Source organism: Rhinolophus sinicus, chromosome 2 (genome assembly GCF_057876585.1).
Source record: "Rhinolophus sinicus isolate RSI-liver-muscle chromosome 2, RSI-T2T, whole genome shotgun sequence".
NCBI classification, from domain to species: Eukaryota; Metazoa; Chordata; class Mammalia; order Chiroptera; family Rhinolophidae; genus Rhinolophus; species Rhinolophus sinicus.
The window spans coordinates 43211740-43232032 of record NC_142502.1 but is presented as its reverse complement, the minus strand read 5'-3'; positions in this window follow the sequence as shown (position 1 = coordinate 43232032).

Here is a 20293-nt window from a genome sequence, read left to right as displayed (position 1 = left end):
GTTTTCTGGCACTTAAATTTGCTATAAATCTGACTTCTAAAATGTAGAAGCAAGCTAAACAATGGAATGTGATGTGTGGCTCAGAAAGTTGAAGCTGGAGAGAAATCGAGGCCAAATCACTGAGGCTTTGTGAACTTTGCTAACGGGGACCTTATTCTGTATGTCTATACTTCCCAAAGTGTGACATGTGTGATTTCAGTGAAACATGAACTAATTTTAGGTGTTTTGTGATATACTAATTATTTATACCCAAACATTTTAGAGAAAAATCTTTTTAAAATGAGGTTCTTCTATGAAGACCATGAAATACTGTTTTTTATTTGCAGATGTAACACAAAATACCCTATATTACTACTACTGCTGTTAATAAATGTATTAAGTATTTTATAAAATAAATTAAAATATACATTAAAAGTAATGATACAAGTGGCACATAGTCATGACAAAACTCATAAAAGTGGTACACACATAACTTCAGTTGGACAAACATTAAAGCAGGTAGTAGGAAGACCCCCACCAGCAGGGAGCCCCCGTGAAGGTCATTGCATGCTTAGCACCAGTGTGTAAAAACTCTTTCTGAGTTTTTACCTAAGGGCCAGTTTCCTTAGGCTTCTTCTTGCTTCATGGAAACACCAGGTGTTAGTTTATCAGGCTTATGATGTGAAGGAAAAGATTTGAGTGGTGTTTGGTGAATGACACTCTTAACCACTTCAACGCAATAGATAGTCAAGCATTTGAGTGGAGCACGAAGCAGTGGATCTTACTTAACTTTTGTGCATATATATATATATATATATATATATATATATACACACACATATGTATGTGTGTGTGTGCATATGCATGTATATACACACATGCACACAGAACAAGGCAGGGACATTTCTCCCTAGAATTCAGTAAAAAATGATTCCTTGCCACTCCAATGGAACCCACATTCCAGAAATCATCCAAGGAGACAAAATCAGAGGAATTGATGTGTCTATGCATTAAAAAAATAATGTTCAGGGTCAGTGACCTAAGCTATCTTTGTGTTTACTAATTACATGGGTATTTTAATTTCCCGTCCCTTCCAATAAAAATAACTAATGAGATGATCTTGACTAATCTATTAAAAAGACTCTATTTCTAAACTACCCGAAAGTAAAAGGGACATTGTGGGCGATTTCACATGATGTTTTGATGGTATTTACAGTCATCATTTAATCACTCAGGGCTTAGTAACATTGACTTATATTGCTTACTATTTATTTTATTAGTGATAGTCTTGTCCATCCAACAAGATTGCAGTTTCCATGTGAAGAGAGTAGTTTATTTCACTTACGTATCTCTCAGAGCTCCTTGCACAGGGTTAGGTATATAGTAAGTGCTAGAGAAGTATGTGTCTATTCATAATACAACAGTCTAATTTCTTACGAGAGTACGGTGGGAATATAGGAGATGGATGGGAGAATTGTGAAGATAACTAGGGGACTTAGAAAATCTGAATTAAGCAAAACTAAATTATTCTTGCACATAAGCTGTACCTAGGAGGAGAGAGAGGGAAGATAACAATCCTTTAACAGTTACTATGTGCCAGAAACTGTGCTAAGCTTTTACATGTTAACACACTTAAGCCTCACAACAAAATAGGGGAACAAGTGTTACTTTCCCCAGTTTTACAAATGGGAAACAGATTGGTGAAGCATCTTAAATAATGACTTTATCTTTCATCTAATTTTTTCCTTTATGTCTACTTACTTTGTTTAAAAAGTAGTCTTAGAGGCCTACCATGCATACATATACCAAGACATATTTTTAAACTGAATAAGAATATGGAATAAGGATCTCTAAAATATAAAACGTGTGTAGAGAAACAAAATAAAATAAAAGGTGCACATAGATCAGCCTCACAGGAAAACCTTACATGGTAATCAGAGCAGAGCTTCACATATGACTATGGCAAAATGGGAGACAGCTAATTCTTTATTATTCATTACTAGAAAGAAGGACTCCAGTTCCCCATCTTTCCTACCGGACTAGAAATGACCCAAGTCACCTAGCTAGTAATTGTGGGATCTCAGAAAGAGTCCCAAGTTTGTCTGAATACCACAATTTTTCATTGATTTCTCTTGAAGCTCTTGAGTTCAAAATAGCTGATTTCACTTCAGTGACATTTTGACCAAAGGGTTCCTTTAGCAATGTAAGTTTTTCTGCTACTATGTATCAGCACACAGTCCTAATTCTGTGGTCTCATTATGGAAAACACATTGCTATGTTTTTCTAAACATAGTTGTGCAACTTCTAAGTAATTAGTCAAACAAATTACAGTATGTATCATAAGAAAATGTCATTACTGATTACTCTAGGATATCTTAAATGTGAGAGTGCAAAATCTTGGGTTTTTTTGAGAATATATGTGTCTCTACATGAAAATGTTGTTGCTATTTTAATATTTTAAAAAATCCTTATTTTAACTTTTAAAATATTTTAAATTCAATGAAAATGAAAATACAACTTACCAAATTTGTGGGTGCAGTGAAAGCAGTGTTCAGGGGGGAATTTATAGCATTAAATGCATACATTAGAAAATAAAAAAGACGTAAAATCCATAACCTACAATTTACCTGAAGCAACTAAAAAAGATAAGTAATTTAATCCTAAAACCAGCCGAAGAAAATAAATAATAAAAATTAGAACAGAAACAAATGAAATTGAAAACTGAAAAAATAATAGGTAAAAAATAAAAATAAAAACAAGTTCTTAAAAATTATCAAGAAAGAGATAAACCATAACAAGCCTAACAAGGAAAAAAAAAAAGAAAACTCAGATTACGAGTTTATGGAATAAAACAGGAAGATGTTCACTCAGACCTTCTAGACATCAAAAGAATAATAAGCAAATACTGCAACCAGCTCTACGCACATAAATTTGACAACTTAGATTAAAGGAAGCAATTTCTCAAACGAAACAAACACAAACTATTATAATGTGCACGAAGAAAAATAGAGATAGCCTGAATAGGTCATTTTTAACATCACGCTCTATAGTTATTAAGAAAATTTAATTCATAGTTTAAAACTCCCCAAAGAAAAATATTGTCTGGCTGACCAAGTCAAAAAAAAAGAAGACATAATTTACTGATATTAGAAATGAAAGAGGCATCATCACCCATGGACATTAAAAAGATAAGAAAGGAACTATACTCTATGCCCCCAAATTTGATAACTTAGATGAAATGGACAAATTCCTTGAAAAGAGACAAACTATCAAAACTCACACAAAGAGAGATAGATAATATATCCTATATAGTAAAGAGATTAAATCAATAATTAATAATCTTGCACATAGGATTTAATCCTATACAATCAAACATAATTAAAAATATACTGAGGGATTGCATTCAGCTATGACTAACATGAAGCATTCAGTCTTCTTACGAGGAAGGTGCTTCTTCTTACCTGGAAGGATTGGGTCAGAGTAGTCGTCTACTGCTTCACGGTGACGAATTTAGGTTCTCCACAATCTCTTCCAAAAAGTAGAAATAGAACATTTCTTAACTCAACTCATTTCATGAGACCAGCATTATTCTAAAAGTGAAGCCAGGTGAAGACATTACAAGAAAAGAAAGCTACAGACTAATACTTCTCATGAACATAAACACAAATATCCTCCAGAAAATATTACAAATATAATCCCACAATGTATAAAAATAATTACACACTATGACTAAGTGGGGTTTATTCCAGGTGTGCAAGATTGGTTCACTATTCCAAAATCCATTAATATAATTTACATATCAACCAGCTAAAGAAGAAAAATCATATATTCATATCCATCGATGCATAAAAAGCAATTGACAATGGCTAATACCAATTTGTGATTAAAAAAAAAAAAAAACAGGAAAACCTCTCAGCAAATTAGGAATAGAGGGAAACTTATTCAACTTAATAAAGAGCAACTACAAATAAATCATACAAGTAAAACAACATACTTAATGGTGATAGACTGGATGCTTGCCACCTAAGATCAGGTACGTGAAACTACTCCTATTCAAAATAATATTCGGAGTGCTAGTTAGTGCAATAAGAAATTTAAATTATGCAATTGGGAAGAAAGAAATAAACCTGTATTTATTAGAGAATGGTATTAAAAACCATGATCTGGGGAAGGTCAAGGTCTAGTTAAGAAGAGGGCTCAGAGGAGCCTGATTAAAATTTGGTCAAACAGGGAGCCTGTCAATATGCAGAAAAATGAATCTAGGTACAAAGTTTTTACAAAAATTAACTGAAAATGAATCATAGAGATAAATGTAAAATAAATCATAAAATTTCTAGAAGAAAGCACAGGAGAAAAATCAATACGATCTTAAATTTGTTTATGCATTTTAGATACCATATCAAAAGTATGATCCATGAAAAAAATAGACTTTATTAAATGTAAAATAGTCTGCTCTATAAAAGACAATATTAGTGGAATGAATACACAAGACACAGACTGAAAGAAAATATTTGAAAAATACGTATCTGATATAAGACTTGTCTCTAAAAAATACAAAGAACACTTAAAACTCAACAATAAGAAAGTAAATAACCCAATTTAATAAACGGACAAAACACCTGAACAAATGTCTCACCAAAGAAATTATTTAGGCAAATAAACACATGAAAAGATGTTCAACATCCTTTGTCTTTAGTGGCATTAGTTCCCTGTTACTGCTGTAATAAATTATCACAAACTTAGTGACTTAACATAAATTTATTCTTTTATACTTCTGGAGCTCAGAAGTCTGAAATGGATCTTACAGGGTAAAAATCAGGGTATCATCAGAGCTGCATTCCTTCTGGAGGCTCTAGGGAAGAATCCCTTCCATGTCTTTAAACATGTAAACGCACAGAGTAGCACATATATTTCCCTGCTCTGTCATCTGAGAGAAGCAATGACACCCATGTAGCAATAAACACATCTAGAGCCCAGATCATGGGTTTTAATATCATTCTCTAATAAATTAAAGAAACTCCAGGCTCCTGGTCTAAATGGCTGATTCTAGGAGTACGGAAGGTAATATAGAAGAATAGCCTGGAGCATCATGTAGTGGAAAAAAGGAAGGAAATGCTAAAACAAACAAAATCAATGATGGGGACACATCCAAAGAACATAAGAAATAACTGAAACAGCTCACAATGGCCAACTAGAGCAATCTGAGCCATAAACCAAATAACATACCACTGGATTATAACTCAAAGTATAAAATAAATATCTGTGGGTCCATACTGAGATAAATAAATGACTGAATAAATAAATAAATAGGGAGGAATAAACAAATCTGTGCAGGAAAATTCCAAATAACTTATGTTCAAGGAAGTGCAGCATAACTTCTCATTCCTTAAGTGTGGGCCGCACACAGTGACTTCCTTGCAAAGGGCAACATATAAAAATGAGGATAAAAGTAACTTTACAGTAGAGAAGTCTGACAAACATTACCTCCGTCAGACAATCAAGGCTCACATCCACAGTGATGTTATCTTGATACTATGTATCCTTGATATGATATAATGGGAAGGGCATTTTACCTTTGTGATCGTCCTCAGAAAAACTCATAATCCAAGTTGAATCATGAGAAAAACATCAGGCATATTCCAATAGAGTGACATCCTACACAGTCCTTGAGCAGTACTCTTCAAAACTGTCATGGTCATGGAAAACAAAGAAAGTGTTTGACACTATCACAGCTGAGAGGAACCTAAGGAGACATGACAACAAAATATAGTGTGAATATAGTCCAGGGATGCGACAGGAGATGCTGGAACATCAACAATAACAACAAATAATAGGTAAAACTAAGAAAATCTTAAAGTAAGGAGTTCAGTTAGTAATGGTACTAGCATTGGTTCATTAATTGGACAAATGCACCATACCTATATCGAATATTAATAATAAGGGAAACTGGTTCTTATGTGGGGCATATAAGAACTCTCTGTCCTATCTTTGTAACTTTTCTGTAAATATAAAACTTAAAGTTTATTTCAAAAATTATTGATTCCAATTTATCTGGATCACCATGCTATTACCAAGTTTTACCACAAGATTTTCATGGACACATTTCTATATTTGTTTATAATCATGTTTATGACAATTGATCATGGGGAGATCAAATTTTTAGTGAACATATCTGGGAATCAATAGCAGTTATGATCTAAGTTATTGTTCTCATACTGAATCACTTTACTAGAAATAAATATAAAATATCTCTTCTCCATGAATATTTCACACTTCTCAGATACTCCCATGGTAATAGAATTTAATCTCTTAATTTTTTTAATAAACCAAGACTTTGGTTCTACATGACAAATGATATTTTGTGGTACTGCAATACACTACTTTTATCCTTTTAGATTAAAGAGAAAAGTGGCTTAATCCTAAAATAAAATGTACAAACTAAGTAAATGCCAAATAATAGCTTCATGAGGGCTTAAATATTTCTATATTTGAAACCAACTTCAGATACCATTTTTCAGTTCCTGATTCCAGAAACAACTGGATCACCCACCTGTTTAATACACATTTCAATAACATTATATGATCATTTTCCTTCAGATGAAAAAGACAGCTTTATAGACTTAACAAGCAATCCCTGATTAAAGCAACATTAGAGTATTGCTTGCTGAAGAATGACAGATTATCTTGAACTTGAATTTATTATTACCGTTTTGTATACTATTATAATGCTAGCAGAATATACTGAATTTGACTAAAGTCAATTGATAGCAATAAAAACAAAAAATGAATTAAAGGACAATATTTTTATATTAAAATTTAAAGTTTATTATGCTTATTATTTTGTATTTAATTTGTAGATTAGTTGCAGGTTGTATAAGAATCATAAGCATGGTAAATCTATGTCAAATTGTGTGTGGTATATGTGTAGATCCAATTATAATAAAAATAACTAATGGCAATACTACAAACCTGGGAGATTGTTTCTTTCTTAGAGAAATCAATACATTACTCAAATTTCAGAAAGACTGCATACAGGGTCATAAAATTTCCCAAATAGCAGCAAGCCAATACTAAAAAATATCAAATAATTGTTTTGAAGCAAATCAATACTAGATTTCACCTGTTTCTCCCTTGCTCTGACTGCTAATGCTAAAAGGTGATATTCTTCTACATCTTGCATTACTTAGGAGGCAGCACAGGCAAGTACAGACAAATGTATTATGAACAATGAGATTCAATGAACTGCCAAGTGTAGAAGATATGGAGGCAGAGTGAAGAGACAAAAAGAACAGGATAGTAGAAAGAAAATGGGTAAAAGTATCAAAGCCAAATTGTATAAGAAAAGTAATTTCAAAAAAAAAAAAAGGAACTGGAGATTGAAGTAGTGTCCAATACAGCTTGATTAATCTGTACCTTTCTGGCTTTTTGCCTTGGGATAGCTCCTCTTACAAAATCAGACAAAAATGATCTCTTTCCATAGGAATTGAAAAATAAACAGAAACTGAGTTTGCATATAAAAGAAAACAGATTGAAAGTCAATCAAATGGTTGATCTATCTTTATGATACAAAGTAAATTATTTGACTACTTTTTGTTCCGTATATAATAATTATTATTATTTTGTTAGTAAACTAAACTATGCTTTTTGTTGTGACAGAAGCCAGTCTATCCAAAAAAATAACCTGTCATTTACCATTTCTATTACTTTCCTTTCAGATTCTGGCAGCAACGTGAATGTTAAGTGAACATACTATAGAAAAAAATGACTGAATCATTGTGAAAATTGTGATGCCTCTTTGCCTGGTATAGATTCAGCAGCAGCTCTAAGCACAGATCAAGACAGCAAATGTTGTATCACATTGGATGTTCACCACCCAGAGTCAGTTCTCCTTCTATCACCATATATTGGATCCCCGTTACCCTCTTCTATCACCTCCCTCCCCCCTTACTCTCTGGTAACCACTAAACTGTTGTCTGCTTCTATGAGTTTTTGTTTGTTTGTCTTGCTCTCAGTTTTATATCCCACATATGAGTGAAATCATATGGCCCTTGAATTTTTCTGTCTGATTTATTTTACTTAGCATCATGTTCTGAAGATCCATCCATGTTGTCGCAAATGGCAATATTTCATCTCTTCTTATGACTGAGTAATATTCCATGGTATGTATGTACCACAGTTTCTTTATCCAATCAACTATCCAAAGACACTTCAGTTGTTTCCATGTCTTGGCCACTATGAATAATGCTGCAATGAACATAGGGGTACATATATCTCTATGGATAAATGTTTTCAGATTTTTTGGGTAGATACCCAGGAGAGGGATTGCTAGGTCACATGCTAATTCTATTCTTAATTCTTTGAGCAACCTCCATACTGTTTTCCATAGTGGCTGTATCAATTTATATTCCCACCAGCAGTGTATGAGGGTTCCTTTTTCTCCACAACTGCTCCAATACTTGTTATTACTCGTCTTGTTGATAATAGCCATTTTAACAGTGTAAGGTGGTATCTCATTGTGATTTTGATTTGCATTTCCCTAATAGCTAATGAAGTTCAGTGTCTTTTCACATATCTAGTCAAACAAACAAACAAAAACTCACAGACACAGACAACAATTTAGTGGTTACCAGAAGGTAAGGAGGGAGGTAGAAGAGAGTAAAGGGGGTCAAATATATGGTGACAGAAGGATATATGACTTTAAGTGGTGAACACACGATGCAATATATAGAAAGATGATGTATTACAGAATTGTACACTTAAAACCTATACAGTTTTATTAACCAATGTTACCCGAATAAATTTAATAAAAAATAAAATAAAGAATACACACTGGATCAGAAACAGTATAAGAAAAAGAAGGTAAGATATCAATTTGATACTTTTTATTGTCTACTGTATGTTATAATGATATTTTGGATATATTGGATTAAATAAAATAAAATAAAGTTCACATACTTCGTTTTACTTTTTAAAATGTGGCTACTACAGAATTCATATTACTTATTTGGCCTTGGTTATGTGTCTGTTGGACAGTGCTGCTTTAGATCTTTCTCTCGACACCCAGCCCCGCTTTGCCCCTCGTACGCATGGTGCTCTCTCTCCTCACACGGCCTTTGCACATGCTGCTCCTGTCCCTTTCCGTGTTTTGCCCAGTTAATCCCTACTCACCTTTCAGCTCTCTGCTCAAGCTTCAGATCCTCAAGGAAATTATTTATGACACCCTTGCCTTAGTTCAATTCTCCTGTTATTTGCTCTCACACCACTATGTACCTTATCTTTGTAGCATTTGTCATAGTGCTTATTTTACTGTTGTGTTCTTATAAGTTACCCCCCAACTCAGCTGTAAGTTCCCTGAGAGCAGCGATCACATCTGCTGTTGCTCAGCATTTTCTTTCCAGTGTTTAGCACAGCGTTTGGCGTATAGTAGCTTGGGTTGCAAAGATTAATAAAACACAAGTCAGGCCCCAAGAATATCAGACTATAACAAACAAGAGAACTCTGTTCTAAAAGCAACAAAACAATGCTATGCATATTTTACTAATTGAGTTCAATATGTAGTTGTTAAATGAATAAACGAAAGAGTGAATGAATGAATGAATGAATGAATGAATGAATAATAATGTCACTTCTCCAAAAAAAATATTTCACAGTTTTCTACTTCAAGGGATGAAAGTCCAGTTTGCCTTATCATTGTAGCACTTCACTGTTTGAGCCCCAGACTCTCATTGTCATTTACTTCCTACCAATGTTCTACTCCTGAAAAGACATGATAGCCAGCTTCTGGAGTCAGGCAAATGCGAGTGTGGTCCTACTCTCCTCGGTGACCTATCTAAGATGTTTCCTCATCTGTAAGAGGGGATAATAATAGTAACCATGTCAAAGGTCTATTGTGAGGATTAAATTGAATGATATACATTTAGCACAGTGTCTGTCATACAGTAAGCTCTTTTAACTATTAATATTTATTTAACTTTTAACTATTAATATTATCTCCAGGCCAAGCACAAGATAATAATTACTACCCCTTATTAAATGTTTACTATACACCAGTCATTGTATTAAGTACATTATTTCAACAACTCCTCACTGCAGTTTCTATCAGAAAAAGGAACTGAGGCTCAGAGAGATTAAGTCACTTGCATAAAACCACACAGCTAGTAAGTGGAAGAGATGAGCTTCACAGTGAGGCAATTTGATGCCTAAACCCACCTTTTTCACCGTTGTATCTCCCTACTCTGCAGTAGGCACTCAGGAAATCTTAATTTCCTTTTTATTTCTATGTACCCTATGCTCCTATCATTTAAATAAACATTCTTCCAACAAAGCATGCACTTTCATAACTCATTTTCCTTTTTACACAGCTAACTCCCTTTATGCAAATTACCTGGCCCCTCCTTTCTCCAAAGGGCAAAACTCTATTCAAGCTTCAAGGCTAACTCACACCACATTGCCGTCTTCCACTATTGTCTATCTTTCTTCTGAATGTATGATTTTCTCCTACTGGTTAACTAAGCACTCTGTTCACAAATCAGTAAAACACATTCTATTGCTGTACTGTGTTTTGTATGCAAATTCTCTTTTCTGTTCTGGTCAAACATTTTCCAGGTCTAGAAAAGATCCACGCTGATTTGTGTATCCCATATGTTTCACAATGCTAGGGACATGTGCTCAGTGAATTTACGTTGACGTGAAAATTAACTTAATATATGGTCTGCACAAGATGCTTTTATATATACACATACATACTTACACACATGCGTGTTTACAAATGCACGTTCACATATACATAGGCTGACATGGACAGACACATATGCCTGCAGATGCACACAATACACAGGCACACATACACACACAACAGCTTGTACACATGCAAAAGCACAAACATGCACATACACGCATACAGGCATGCTCACACACGTGTTCAGGCACACATGTAAACATACACCCACAGAGCTTAGTTCAGTTTTTGCTATGCTTTTTTATGGCTAGACAAATAGAATATTGAGGGAAGAATGAGTTTCAAGGGACTTTGTTGAAATTAACTTAGCCACTTTGACTTTGTCATTTAAAACAATAAAAGTAATTTATATATTTAATTTTAATAAGAAAATGAATAGCAGAAAGAGCTTTTTTTTTTCACTTTATTTTTCCACTTTTATTATAAAATATATTCCAAAATAAAGATGATCTTAGTATTTGGTGCTGAGACCTCTCTCTCTCTGCCCCTCCCTCCTTCCCTCCCTCCCTCCTTACCTCCCTGGCTCCCCATCTCCCTCAAAACTTCAGACCAATATAACCGTGGAAAGATCACATAAGACTATATCAATATTTTTATCTAAATGATTTGGCTTTTGGATTTTATGTTCTATTAAGAAAGTATACGCTTCTAGAACTGTTTATTTTATGATCTGAAAAATAAGACAGTAACGTTACTAGTAAAAGATGTTTTAAAGAATTAAACAGATACTTTCACCTGTTAAAGCAAATAAAAAAGTACCTTCAAAGCAGAAAAATGATGCTGCATTTATCATTAAAACTTTAACACAGCAGATTAGAAACAATCAAGTGCTCAAGTGTATATAGAAAGATAATTCCGCCCCAGGTCTTCGACGGCTCTACTAAATCATGGGAACTTCACTTCCAGGTTACGATGTGTCCAGATCTCATGCGGGAATTACAGTCTAGTGAGTGCACATTATAATACTATCTGTGGGGAGGAGGTACAGGAGTTAAAGTGTCTCATATGGTCTGCAGTCCATTAGGTAAGGATATTAAATCCTCAGATCAATGAAACACCATGAAGCCATCATCGTCACTGGCAATTAAAATAGCCCCAGACACTCATTTGTGTCCAAATGAGAGGAGTTGTATTTTAGTATCTTTGTGCATCAGATGTGGCTGCGTGCTAAATCTTTCTGTTTGAGGAGTCACCCTCTTAGTCACTAGGAAGGAACACACATTTGCATACTCTGCCCGGTGCCTGTGACATGAGAGCTTGAAGTAGTGGTGTCACATGGGCCTGATTTATGTCAGTTTAAGACAGCCTCATAATTTCAGAGCTTGTAATGGAGTTTTCATTCTTCTAGCTACATAATAATGCATGAAAACATTATCCTAATGCCTTTAAAAAAGTTGTCAAAATGCATAGGGAGAACCACACGTATTATATGTTTGCCTCCTACAGACTGCAATGGGGAGAAGAATGGCTCAGAGAGATTTCAGCTGTGTATAATTATAAGCAGCTCTCCAGCTGAATAGTTATTATAATGCCCACAGTGTGTGGTATCGGGAAAAGAATACGGAGAAGTGTGCAGCACGACACTGTTGCCTAATATACTACACATATATTCACACACGCCACATGATCCCATCACTAGTCCCCTATTATCCTGCATTGGAGGAAATGAAGGCAGCAGTTTACCCAAGTTCCCACTGCCTGTCGCTCCCTCCACGGCTCGCTTGTCGCTACAAGAGGGGGAATGGAGAGTGGAGTCTGTATTTCTCTCTGCTGGGCTGGTCCACAGCTTTCCATCTGGTCTTAACAGTAACATTTGAGTAAGCTAAACTATAAATCTGTCAGAAAACAATTAGTCCTCACTATGTTTTCACAGTGGACCATACTGAGGGGGACAGCTCTAGGGAAATCAGCCCACTTCTGGATGCGACCACTCATAAATTATTTTAGTGTTAGACAGGTCAGGGCATGGCCATAGGGACTTCCTATGCTGGCATTTCCCGACTCCACACAAGCCTATTGATGTGAAAGGGGAAGCCGAGTCCCCCCCTTGCCCTTTCCTCCCTTGGCCTCATTTCCTGGTACTAAGTATTTGGTGGAATCCCAGGCTCAAAGAAATATGTAGCCATTTAGGGGATATATGGGTCTCATACGTTAAATAATTAGACATAAAATAGGTTAAACAAATAAACTGCTAAATGCAACACCACGGGGGCCTAACATATATCATATAGAAAATAGCATGAGATGGAAGGAAAAATGATCAAATTGCTGTTTTACCAGGAGAATCATACTGAAAATGGAATTTGAGGAAAGCTATCAAAAATAAGTAAACCAAAAAGGGGCAAATGAAACAGCAGGCCAAGGCCCGAAGGCCCCAAGTTCAGAAGCTCAGGGCAACGCCTTCCTCACAGGGTGGAGAACAGGAATAAAACAATGGCTGATAAAGGATGAAACCACAAATTGTCAAGTACTTTCCAGATGGGTGTGGAGAAAACTGGGAAGCCACTCTCAGTTCTTGAGCAGTGGCTGTCTATCAAATCACCTGCATCCAGGCCAGTGCACGGGCATGCGTGTGAAGACGCACAGGGCCTGTGCTCGGAAAGCCTGCACTTGGTTTAAAACTTTGCTATCACTGTTTAGAAATTCGGAATAAATTTTTAACATACACCCCACACACTAGCTGCAGCCCTACCTGCAGTCACTGTTCCTCATACACATTCATTAGATGGATAAAGGCTGTGTTCTCACACACCTCAAAGCTGACATGCGTGTTGATCACCTGGAGACTGGGCAGAAGAGGGGGTGCTGGGGGTAGCTTGTGCAAGCTGCTGGGGTGAGGGGAAGCCACTTGTCTTACCCTTGCTTCCTGACTGTGTGGTAGAGCCTCTTCCCCATATCATATCTCTGTGCCTTGTGACTACTGGCGGGGCGGGAGGGTGGGACCATGGAGTTCATTCAGTTTTCCCCAGTATCTTTCCATAAATCTTTCAATAATCATGTAACCTCCTAAAATTATTGGGAAAGATCAATTTTGGACAGTGTACTCAGGCAAACAACTACTCCCTGATCCTCTTTCTCTCCTTTTCCTTTTGATGCCATTGTCTGTGACCTTCACAAAATTTCTTAATTTCTTTAAATATTCACCTTGTCATCTGTAAAATAGAGACAATCATATCCAGTTTGGGAATCTCAAAGATTCAAAGAGGACAATGTACTTAAAGATATTTAAATCAGCAGCCAGGACGACAGACCTACTCTTCCATGATTGTTCCCTCCCTCCCTCCTTCCCTCCCTGCCTCCCTCCAGCCTTTCTTTCTTCCTTCCTTCCTGCCACCCTTCTGTTTGTTTTTCCTCTGTGGAAATATGCTAGACTATGGTGTTTTGATGGTTTATTTTTCTCAAATACTGTTTTCAGTGTGGTGGGTGGAAATACAGGTAATGTTCAGAAAAGTAAGCCACCTCAGAATCAAAACTGGAACTAAGACTCATTTGAATTACTTCAATGAAGGAAGGAAGAAAGTGAGAGTTCTCCTGCCAGAGACTGGTATCCAACACACCCAATTTCTTTAAGACATCAAAATCACAGGATCTCTCTTTCTCTCCCTTTTTTTTAATGGAGTTCAGCCCAAGACCGGCAACACATTGCATACGGTTAGCAGGGTAGAAGAGGCCTCAAGATGCTCATGAAGGGAAAGGAGACCTGCACCTTGATGAAGGTAGAGAAGTTCACAAAAAGTTATCTAAGTGGGTAGTGGTGATGTACATTTGAAAGATATCATGGTATTTGTCTCAGAAAACATTAACAAGTGATCATTTTTGTATGTCTTATTGTATGTCATGTCATTGAGAGATGAATTTCTTCATCGATAGATAAGATGATACATACACTAATAGATACATCAGTGACTTTATTTCTTTCCCCACCTAACCTTTGGATTTAGAACACCAGCTTACATTCTCGGAATAATTAGCTACCCTTTCCCACTCGATTTGCTTTGCTCAGGAAATCTTGTTAGTGCCTTTATCTCCTCTAGCTCAGATCCTTGGCCATCTCTCAAACTCAAAGGCAAGGGATCAGAGTCTTTTTATTTTTGTTTTTAAATCTTCTAGTCCCTAAGTCATTTGTTCGCTTTTGATTCTAAAGGATGGGTGGGTATAAGACAGTTCTGAATTTGAAACTCTGTCTGGGATACTGGAGGTGATCAAGACTAGAAAGTGCGGGTGAGGGGTTCTGAAAGGTCCCTTCTTTATTTAGTGTCAGATGAAAGAAAGCAGGGCAATATACGGATAGGGACATTCAAGAGAGCAAATATGCTGCATTCCTATAGAGGAGCCAGGAACAATTCTTACCTTTTAACTGGATCTTTACCTTTCCTAGGTATTAGTGGAAGGTCAAAAAAAGGAAGTCAAATAGGAACAGGCAGATCCACATATAGCTTTGGTGGGGGAGAGAGGAAAGTAAGGGGCACAAAGGAAAACTGATGAAGAAGTCTAAGAACTGGTACCCATGACGTACTGAAGACAGTTTTCTTCTGAACAGACTGAATTCGTCTCACTAAAGTTTATGGAGACTGTAACAGTACTTACAAATCTACCATCTATCCCCATTCCTTATTTCTTCATTTGAAATTGTATATAAGCATTTCCATTTGACCTATATCTTACATTACTCACTACATCATAGCAAACCTAACAACTTTGTTGCATCAAGCTCATCTTCTTGATGGAATTAGATCACATCAAAATAGCCCATATACTTCATTTAACATTAGTTGCTAAGAAACACAATAGAAAACTGTGGTTACAACAACACTTGTGTGGCATTGCATACTATGACCTGGCCTGCAGATTTTTGCCAGTACTACGAGCTCAATATGGTGTCTATCCAGAGTGGATTCCTTCAGGAGAAGGGAATTCCAGGTTACTCATGAATAGACAAGAATGGAGTAGGTGTCTGGGAGAATTAAACCATAACTTACCATTGTGTTGGAGAGTATAAAAGCTTTGCTGTTGGAAGTTTCTTTCAAAAATCATCACCAATAAAGTCCATTGCAATTTTTTCTCCAACGTCTAGGGATAATATTGCTTCACTCACAGGAGAAAAAATAGAGAGACACGGCAAACAACGAATCTCCTTAAGCTCTTAATGTGTGTTTACTAAGATTTTTAATAGGAGAATTAAGGGCCTACTTAATTCTGTATGGAGAGTAACAAAAGAAAAGACAATCTTCCTTAATTTCAAAATAAATCATAATACCAGATGGACTATTTGCCTGGTTAAAGTAAATTGACTTTGACAGCAAATGCCATTTTTGGCTTAGAAAAACCTCTGATTCCTACCTGTTCCTTCCACTGATTCCCTTGGGACTAGATTCTGACTGACTTAGATATTTAGTCCAGCTATTAGGACTGGTAGTATTGAGTTACAGCCTTAGCCTTGCTTTCAGAAGGTTCCTTACGTTCTAAACTCTCCTCGCTTCGAAGTTCTTACTTTATTAAGTTTTGTCAGTGTGCCCATTATCCAAAGTATCACACCATATCCTGTTAGGAAAAATCTCCTTTGCTCAGTTTTATGTTCACTACTACGTGGAAAGCAAATGATTGGAATTAAATGTTATTCACATCAAATAAAATAACCAATCCCATCCGATATAGGAGTTTCACAGTTAGAAGATAAATTACTTTCCAAGCAAATCGAGGAGATTCTGTCACGTTTTTCTTCTTTTCAAAAGTGTTCCATTAACTTCCAAAAATTCATGTTGACCAGTGATCAGAGATAATTCAACAACAGATGGGATAGAGAGGGAGTTTTTTGGTGACAGCAGGTATTATGAAGGACGGGATTCAAAGCCTACCCATATGTCAAGACCTCACCATTTCACAAGCAAGGGAGTATGACTTAGGGGTCTAAATAAAGTGACTGCCTAAATTAGTGCAATTAACCCACCTGAGTGGAAAATTTATTCAATTAACCGACACCAGATATCAAACTCAAAGTAAATAATGAGTCTAGTGAATCTAGTTTGGTCACCAAATTTATCACCACTTGAATCAAATTGATATGTACCTATGTCCTTGTGTGTGTGTGTGTGTGTGTGTGTGTGTGTGTGTGTGTGTAAATGTGTGTGTTCTTTAGGTTTTATTTCATACATGGAATGGTTGGGCATAAATTCCAAAAGAAAAATTACATTTTTGAAAAATACCACAGTTTTCATAGAGAAGGCTAAACAAAATCAGTTTTAAATAAGAACTTAAGATTGTGTCTCAAAAACAAAACAAACAATCATATGTTCGGTGTTAGGAGAAAAAGGATACCTGTTTAGGGTTATAGCTCCACATGACTACCTTCCTTTATTAATAGTAGATATTAAATTCTTAAATTTAATCTGCTAACACTTCAATGTTATATTTTTAAATCAAATATATAGTCAATATTGTAACATTTTTGTCTTGAAATGAAATCAAATATGTGTGCATACGTATAATCATGTATTTTTTTAATGCAGTACCACATCGCCTCCTAAAATAATACCTTAAAGTGTCACTGAGCAAATTGACCATCTTTCCTAGTCAGTTAAGGCCAGACCTAAGCTAAACATGTTAGTGTCACTCCTTGACTTGTCCGTGAGCAGACCTTTGTAAGTGTACCTACTTGCCCCTCCTTTTTAGGAAATCCCTGCTGGCTTCTCCTATGGAAGAATCTAGGCTCTTGCTTCCCAAAGCAGACTGCCTCTGGATTGTCTCCTCTGTGGCTCTGGCACCTGAGGAGGCCAAAGATCTGAATTGCCTCAGGCCCCCAGCAGGCCTAAGGACTGTGACAACATGGCTTTTTGACCAAGGAACAGAAATCCAGCTTTAATGTTGTTTTTGCTGTTTTAATTTAATGCATAGCAAGGCATATATCTTTGTAATAATGCAATTTGAGGAACAGTCTTACAGTTGTGCACATTCTGTTAACTCTCAGGAATTTTGAAAGAAAAAGGAGGTTCCATTAGTTCATAAATATTTTTTTTTCATAAATATTTTTTGACAAACTTTCATAGAAGACATCAAAGCAAATAGGAATGTGTCTGTGTGTATATAATGTGTAAAAGTGTCTAGGGTACACAAACACACACACCACCTTAAACTATTTCTGTGAAGAGAGAGTAAGCTATCTATATTTCTAAATATCTAAATATACAGATACTAGGAAGAAAGTTAGTTATTTCTCAACAATCATAAACAACATTGTCTATTTCATTCACTGCTATCCCCATGATCTAGAGTCTTAGAACACTCTGGAACACTGTAGGTGCTTAATAAATATTTTCTAATTAAATTTTTATTTTGTGGAATTCTTAAAAAAAAAACCTCAAATTCCTATGTGTGTACTTATATGTGTATACAAATATGTATATGTGTATGTATATAAATGTGTGTGCGTATATATATGCATACATATGTATACGCACACACATTTATATTAAGGTCTTCAAATCATGTGAATATTTGGGTATGTTAAACAAGCAAGGCTCTCAGTTTGCAGTGATAAGTTGCTATGTTACAAATAAAAGTATTAGTGTGTCTGTGTATTTTTGTTTCGTTGTGCAATTTGCTTTTGTTTTTTGTACTGATCCTTTAAACCATAGTGTTTTCATTTCATCTTTCATCTTTTGAGAAAACCTGAAAGTGTGAAGCCTTGTCTTGTGGGACAGTGAATGGACCAGCAGTCAGATGAACCCATCCTCTAAGAACAGAAGGTGTACCCAAACGTGGGCTTCTGACCAAAGCTGGACTTTCCTGTCATCCTTCAGAGAAAGGGAAAAAGAGAGAAATTGAGAAAAAGAGAGAGAGAGAAGCGGAGGTCAGACCCATAAACCATAGGCCTGATGAACTGACTTGGACCTCTTCTATCCAGAGTGAGAACTGAGGGAGCAAAAGAAACCAGTCACAGTAAGAAGGAAAAAGAAAATAAATCTAAGAGAAACGTGGGTAATGGAATCTGATCCCTTTTCCAGCCACTGTTCCCAAGGTCTGCTTATGTTACAGTTCTTCCTCCTGCAACCTTAGAAGAATTTGCAATGTATTTTGCTTAAGATAGATTTCTGTTAATTATAATGAAAGGAGTTATAAATTAGTCAATTCACACACACATACACACACAGCATTATCAAAAAGGATTTGAAGTACATATATCACAAATACAATAACATATAAATTTAAAATTATTTTAAAAAATTAAAAACAGAAGAGCCAAATAATATGAAGGCCTGAGAAGCAAGGAAATTATGTCAGAAAAAAATCAAATTAAGAAAATCCCCAGCTATTAGCAACCCTAAGGTCCCTGGAAGTGAAAGTGAAGAGAAAAACCCATTGTTCATTGAAAGTAAGGAGTACAAAGCAGCACAGAAAGACAAAAAGGTGTGCTTTGAAGGAAGCTACGTGGGTATTTTTACAGCCAGCACTGTAATTTAATGTATGATATTGTATTATATATATATATATATATATCCATCCATATATATGTGTATATATATACAAAGTGTGTGTGTGCACGCGTGTGCATGTATATATATTTCATATTGACCCCTGACTCAATCATATGGCATATAGTTAAGATGTATTTCTAAAAGAAACAAAATTTTAAAAAGTCAGAGACAAATAACCCAGAAGCGTAATTTATTATTTATATATGAGACCAGCCTAAAGAATTTTGAAAAGTGGCAGTTTAACCTGCGTCAAACTAGAACAAGATTTATAACTCACCTCTAGTAAATAGTCTTCTTGCCTATCTTTATCTTTCCTGATTTCATTTGCCTTTCTGTCTGCTTTCCTCATCTACGTACTTCAGATTACATTTCACCATGTAATGCTTTTTATGTTAACAGGCGGTCTTAAATTCTTCCTGGAACTATGTGGAACACACACACACACACACACACACACACACACACACTCACACACACACCAGCCAAGAATGGGAAATTCTGAATTGATCCTTAGCTTACTAGTAGCTTAACCAACGTTCTCCGTTTCTTCTGTAAAGCATCTGCCTGTTGCCCAGGACACACTAATACTCCCCGTGTGAAGCCAACTTTGTGTTTCATACCGGTGCATCAGTTCCTTAAGTCATATACACACTAATATCCATTGTATTTGTTCCAAAGCTGGTTTCATCTCATGCTGTTTATTATTCTAATAATCTAGCTAATTAAATTGTAGTTATGTTTGTGAAATAAGAAAGTGAAAAGAGATTATATCTAAAAATAAATAACTTTAAAGCTTCAGAAAGACTTCATACAGCATCTTGTTTAAAAAAAAAAGAAAAAAAACTGTCAAATTTTCCAAATATATCCAAAATCCAGCTCTTTCTCACCACCTCCACTGGTACCAGTGTGATCAAAGCTACCATTTTATATCTGGATTATTGAAATAGCCTCCTCACTGGCAGCCCTATTCCTTCTCTGTTGCCTTTTGAACCTATTCCCAGCATAGCTGCCAGGGCCTTGCCACTGTCCAGTCCTCTCGGTGGATGGCGCTACCCCACACACATACATAACTAATTCACTCACCCTCACCACACTGGTCTTTGTT